Source organism: Phalangium opilio, unplaced genomic scaffold, assembly GCF_054372755.1.
Source record: "Phalangium opilio isolate 3A_F unplaced genomic scaffold, DU_Popi_V2 ptg000077l_1, whole genome shotgun sequence".
Taxonomy (NCBI): Eukaryota; Metazoa; Arthropoda; class Arachnida; order Opiliones; family Phalangiidae; genus Phalangium; species Phalangium opilio.
Window position 1 is genome coordinate 8,160,913 of NW_028324185.1, and position 6,918 is coordinate 8,167,830.

Sequence of the window (6,918 nt, forward strand, 5' to 3'; positions counted from 1 at the left end):
TGTTAAACTAACTATACTATACTTGTACATATATCAGGTTTTTAATTTCAAGTTTCATGATACAATTAATGTTGATGTTAACGGTAAGAAAAACCTGTAATTTAACGGTAACTTTCCTGGTAATTTTCTGCCAGTAAAATTGCCGTAATTTCAACAGTAATTTTTTACAGTGTAGCAGCTCTCATAGCTTCCATAAGTAATTGGGAAATGCCACGCTGTGATTTTCTAATGTAAGCGATGACGTACATAATGCACGCGTAAGCATCGAGAACAAATTGAATGTCCATATTGGCTCTCCATAATCTAAGAATGTCTTTGTTGTAGGCGTTCACCCTTACTTCCAAAGGAGAATGGTTTTTCTCTTAAGATTTAACGTAACGCAATCAATATAGACCCGTTCCGTCATTTGAAGAGGCCGCAAAAACTCTTCAAATGTTTTAGGAGAATTTTCACATGTCAGAGCCGCTATGGTTTTTCCACTTTCTTGCATTCCAATGCGATATGTTGACCGTACTCCTCTGTCCAATTTCTTAAAACAGGATCGTGAACATATGTTCTCGGCATTGGAGGCCAGGGAATTCCAAAACGACAAATCGTTTCTTCTCCCCGTTTCACCTTGCACGTTCTTGTGTGTTTGTGCGTTTGAAGAGGAATCAGGTTAACCAAATCTTCATTTTCTGATTTGGCGCAAGAAATGAAGCGCTCAACAAAAGTCTCGACTACTTCAGTGTTTGAACCATCCGGTTTTAATTTTGGAGCGCCGGAAACCCAAATTACACTGTGCACATGAGGCGACCCACGGTGTTGAAACTCAACTCGATAATAATAGTCCACCACTAGTCCCAGAGGTCCAACCTTGCTCCTGAGGTACTTTAATAATGCTTGAAATCTGTAATCAAAATATCTCGCGCATGTAATAGGGTCCTCCTGAATCAACTTGGCTTTATCTTTGAAAGCCATAGCTTCAATGTCTTGGTTATTCGTTATCCTTTTGCCAGCAGTTACCAACAACGCATTTATTAACTCAGACCATCGGGTTTCGGCCGCGCTTACAGTCAGGAAAAACGTAGGAATTCCGAGTTGTCTCACCATGGCCAGAAGGTCCCTCGATTTTCGTTGCCAAATGTGGGGGAGTTGCGAAGGGGCTCCAGTATTCTGAAACCATCGTCATGGTGAAGCAGCGATTCAATTCCACCTTCCAACCTCAGTGTCCCCGCTGTTAGTCCACGCCCGTCAGCAGACTTAGTTTTGCGTAAACAAATTTGAACTGCTTGACTGACTTTCATAGTCTCAATCTTTAACCATTTAAAAAATAGATTGGTGACGTCACTAGCGCACCTTCTGTCTGAAGACAGCAATTCCCATTTTACAATATCTTGATAGCTGCATTTGACCTTAATGTCCCTTTTCTGCCCTCCATAAATTCGAGGAAAGGACAGTTCTTCGCAATCTTCATCGTATAGCAAAGACACGGGTCGGCTACCTTCTCCTGGTGCAAAGGTTATCGTGATATTAGTGTCCAATAAATCATCAGCTGATAATAGCAACGAATCTCTGGCTCCACAATTGACGCTTTCTTCTTCCTTTTCCTCAACCCATTCTTCGTCACTATCAATTTCCTGCACATTGACACTCTTGCCCACTTGCCCATCACCTTCGATTGAGGGTGTCTCGTTCACTTGTGCGGCTTCACTTTGAGCAATATTTCTGTCGTTTTCGTTTACGACGAAATCAACGGTTTCTTGTACCAACGTGTTCATGAGGTCCTCCGAAAGAGTGATGCAATGTTTCTTATAAAGTGGTGATTGCAGCAAAGCCTTAAGCGCGGCTAAAATAAGCTTAGGGCGCACAGTTTCAAACAAAAATGGGTTATTATACTGCATGCGACGCATTAATTTCACTTGTATTGTATGTGTGTTGTCAGGCAGCCTTGGTAAAACGGAACAGGACGTGTCCACGTTACAAGGAACATTAACAACGGTGCCCATTAACCCTTTTTGTGAATCACAGCCAAGAGATCGTATTTGAATGAAGAGAATTCTAGGGCTAACAAGCCGTTGCTCGAGATTAGATAACCCTGTAATAGTCTCATTTACGACTGAAAAAAAAGCCATTCACGGGGCTGTATTTTGGAACCAACCCTTTAGATACGGCCGCGTGACAAGGCATGCACAATTCCACTAAGGGAGTCAAAACACTGGTAACCAATCCGACGCGCGCCTGAAAAGTTTCTAAACTTATTGAGGTCGAACTGTTCTTAAAACAAAGTCTAGAACATATTTCGCACTTGTGCGTAGGTACATCTTTAATCGATTCAGAATATAAAAATTCTTGATATAATGGGTCATCCTTTTTAATAGCCCTCCTAAAGCAGGTAGCGAAATTTTCATTATGACGAAATTCAGAGTCATCCCTACGTTCTGCCATATTGGTCCTTTCCTTCTCCCGAAATTCAGGGTCTTTCCTACGTTCCGCCATATTGGTCCTTTCCTTCTCCCGAAGTTCAGTCTTCCATACGTTCCGCCATATTGGCCCTCTCCTTCTCCCGAAATTCAGGGTCTTCCCTACGTTCCGCCATATTGGCCCTCTCCTTCTCCCGAAATTCAGGGTCTTCCCTACGTTCCGCCATATTGGCCCTCTCCTTCTCCCGAAATTCAGGGTCTTCCCTTCGTTCCGCCATATTGGCCCTCTCCTTCTCCCGAAATTCAGGGTCTTGCCTTCGTTCCGCCATATTGGCCCTCTCCTTCTCCCGAAATTCAGGGTCTTCCCTTCGTTCCGCCATATTGGCCCTCTCCTTCTCCCGAAATTCAGGGTCTTCCCTTCGTTCCGCCATATTGGCCCTCTCCATCTCCCGAAATTCAGGTTCTTCCCTTCGTTCCGCCATATTGGCCCTCTCCTTCTCCCGAAATTCAGGGTGTTGCTTCCGCTCCACCATACTGGCCCTCTCCTTCTCCCGAAGTTCAGGGTCTTCCCTTCGCTCCGCCACCTTAGCCCTCTTCTTTTCAAGAAATTGAGGGTCTTCCCTCCGCTCAGCCATATAAGCTGCATACCTCTTCCTATTTCCTTCCTCTTGCCTTGTTTTAGTTTTGTAGGCTTTGTCTGTTTCCCGGAAATCGGGTTCTAGCCTTCGCTCCGCCATATAAATTCTAGTTCTCTCTCTATTTTTTACATTTTGCCCTCCCTCGATATTATCTCTATTTTTTGGGTCTTGCCCTCCCTCGGCTTTGGCAATTGTCTCTTTTTCTCGCTTGATTTTATATAATTCTCTGCGTCTAGCATTTAATTTAGCTTTACTCTCTGCATTCGCAATTGTTTCCGCTCCTAGGCCTTGCCCATCTGCTTTGCTATTTTTCTCTTTTTCCCGCTTAATTTTATATAGTTCTCTGGGCCTAACATTTAGTTTTGCTCGAACCTCAGGATCCACAATATTTCTTCCCTTTTTATCACTAACTTTCTCCTTCTTACTTCTCTCACCATCATCTACATCGTCCCCTTTTTCGCTACCAGACATTCTTCTATATGAGCTTATGACAAAGAACTATTTTCGAATATGGGATATATAAGAAATAAGATAGTTAAATATCCTACTTGAAATCTTCAAAGATTAACAAAACACTGTACCAATCTTTCACAGATTAACCAAACACTGTACCAGTCTTTCACAGATTAACCAAACACTGTACCAGTCTTTCACAGATTAACCAAACACTGTACCAGCCTTTCACAGATTAACCAAAACACTGTGCCAGTCTTTCACAGATTAACCAAAAACGGTACCAGTCTTTCACAGATTAACCAAAACACTGTGCGTCTTTCACAGATTAACCAAAACACTGTGCCAGTCTTTCACAGATTAACCAAAACACTGTGCCAGTCTTTCACAGATTAACCAAAACACTGTGCCAGTCTTTCACAGATTAACCAAACACTGTACCAATATTTCACAGATTAACCAAACACTGTACCAATATTTCACAGATTAACAAAACACTGTACCAATATTTCAGAGATTAACAAAACACTAAGCCAGTCTTTCACTTCAAAAGGTAGAAAAACTTTACGATGTAACTTAACTCTCGTTTTTATACACAAAAATATTCACCGACAGAAAAATACACACCTCGACATTGAAATTTCAGTCCAGAAATGAAGAGGATTTAAGAAAACTCCCAACGTAAAAAGCAGGAAATGGTTAACATACCAACGCAAGCAAACCTTATCTCATGTTAACTTGCCCAAAAGGCATAATAAAGGTAGAGGCAGGGTAGTGTCATCGCATGTTAACTACCTATAAGCCGTAATACAGGCAGAGGCAGAGCGGAGCCTCCGGCAGTCAAGACCGTACCGGCGCCAGCGGGATGGGGAAATATAACAAGCCATACCTTTTATTTCCATTTAGTTTTCAAAATACTTAGAGAACCAACGCAAGCAAACCTTATCTCACTTTAGATAAGCCCAACTCTCACAATGATTTCATTTTTGGCGAAAAGCTAACGAAAATGAAAGACATATAGTAGTGTGATCCCATGTTAACTTGCCCAAAAGCCATAATAAAAGTAGAGGCAGGGTAGTGTCATCGCATGTTAACTACCTATAAGCCGTAATACCGGTAGAGGCAGAGCGGGCCTCAGCCAGTCAAGGGCGGCGCCCGCGGGATGGGGAAATATAACAAACTATACCTTTCTTTCCATTTAGCTTTAAAAGATTTAGATTATTAATGGTTATTTTAAGAATTAAAGTCGCCACTTCCACTTTAATGAAGTCTGGTGGAGTATACGACCCCAAAGATACAAATTCAGAAGTATCCGACCCGAAAGATACAAATTCAGAAGTATCCGACCCCAAAGATACAAATTCAGAAGTATCCGACCCCAAAGATACAAATTCAGAAGTATCCGACACCAAAGATACAAATTCAGAAGTATCCGACACCAAAGATACAAATTCAGAAGTATCCGACCCCAAAGATACAAATTCAGAAGTATCCGACCCCAAAGATACAAATTCAGAAGTATCCGACCCCAAAGATACAAATTCAGAAGTATCCGACCCCAAAGATACAAATTCAGAAGTATCCGACCCCAAAGATACAAATTCAGAAGTATCCGACCCCAAAGATACAAATTCAGAAGTATCCGACCCCAAAGATACAAATTCAGAAGTATCCGACCCCAAAGATACAAATTCAGAAGTATCCGACCCCAAAGATACAAATTCAGAAGTATCCGACCCCAAAGATACAGCACTCTCCCGTTCCAAAAATTTGCCCATTGTTATCTATTTAATTAGCACATAAATAAAAAGAAAAGAAATATAAAGACCAACACATAAATAAAAAGAAAAGAAATATAAAGACCAAAAGACACCAATTCAAAAGTATCCGACCCCAAAAATACATAAGTATCCGACCCCAGAAATAAAATAAATAGGGCCCTCCCTCATTCCCGACCCGTTAGAGATAAATTAAAGGAAGAAAACTCGCTCTTATCGACAAGCCCTCGTGGTATAGTGGGTAGAGTGTCTTGCTGCTGCGTGAGCGTCCCGGGTTCGAATCCCGGCTACGACCAAAAAAAATTTTAATTAAAATAAAATCTCTAACCAAGCTCAGTTACCCCTATGGGTGGTTTGAGGAACTATCGAATTCCTTTTAAGCTAAAATCTAACGATGACGAAGCGACAACCCCGGCCACTACTACTACTACTACTACGACGGCTCGGGTCAAACTAAGAGCCTCATCGTATACTACGATGTGGCTAAAAATACAACGGAACCCTCTTAGAAGAAAAAAGGACAACTAAAGGAAAGCACTATTTCAGTGACTGAGCTCGCGAGTCGCTGTGGCTAGATGCCTATCGGCTCGACCTTGAAAAGCTCGATCGCTAATTAGTCGAGCCGCCAAAGTGTCGGCTCGGCTGGAACTGGTACCGGCCCTGTAGAATATTGTAATAATAGTATTATGGAAACCTAATTTCGGGGCCCCTCTGAAATTAACGGGTAGGCTGTAACCTACCCCCTAGCGGCGCCACTGCGTTTAAGCCAAATGAATTAGTACAAATACTAATGATTTCATATGATCAATATGGCACTTTGCATTGACATTCCATGTCCACGAACTCAAGAACATTGTTTCATACGTTCTCCATGAGTTCATGAATTGAAAGTTTAAGTCTAGGCATTGATTGAAAATATGGAGTAATCTAGGCGTTATTCTGTAACTTTTCATTGCCAAATACAACTATACATGTAAGCTTCACGTGTTCACTTTTATTGAGATATTCATACTTAAACCAATTAAAGTTCAGAACGTCTAAAGAGCCATACCTTGAGGTACGTGTACATCTTTGAAATGAACTTCTTAACAAATGTATTGGGTAAACATTTGTGGTGTTTTTACTTGTTTGATACATTCAAGACCTTACAATTAAACGTTGACATTTGGCATTTGATCTCGGTTTCACGGTTACAGCACGGAATATATAGATAATAATTCACTTACCACTGCTTACTTTAAGCACTCTGCATTTATATCGGCTTAACCGACCTCTCTCGTTTCTCCAATTAACCATGGCACATCTTCCTTCCTCCATTGCGTCCGACGAAACAAAGTCCTTCTTGGACACGATACTAACTTTGTTGCCTGCTATCCACAAAACTAAAGCTAGCATATTGGAGCTCGAATGGGTTTGCAAACTCGACTTTGTACCTGCGATTTCTTCCCGCTTATCCTGTCGGACCTCAGTCGCGTGTATAATTAATAGCTCTTTGGCTATATCCTCGTCGACAGCGATTTCTGTAAAACGACTTCTGTTAGGCCTACCTATTCTTAGGTCAACATACTCCAGCGTCTCCGACAGAACAATTAAACTTCTCGATCGAGGCGTTTTTTTGAGTGTGAATACGTTGCTGTTATCTATGAG

The 6,918-nt window shown here is 41.6% G+C and overlaps 1 long non-coding RNA gene across 1 annotated transcript; it reads left to right on the top strand.

Moving 5' to 3' along the window:
* Window positions 1-4,011: 4,011 nt before the first annotated feature.
* Window positions 4,012-4,147, top strand: LOC149657543 (uncharacterized). The gene is made up of 2 exons (XR_016370059.1): window positions 4,012-4,046; window positions 4,109-4,147. It is a non-coding gene; the product is annotated as an uncharacterized LOC149657543 (long non-coding RNA).
* The last annotated feature ends 2,771 nt before the right edge of the window (window positions 4,148-6,918 follow it).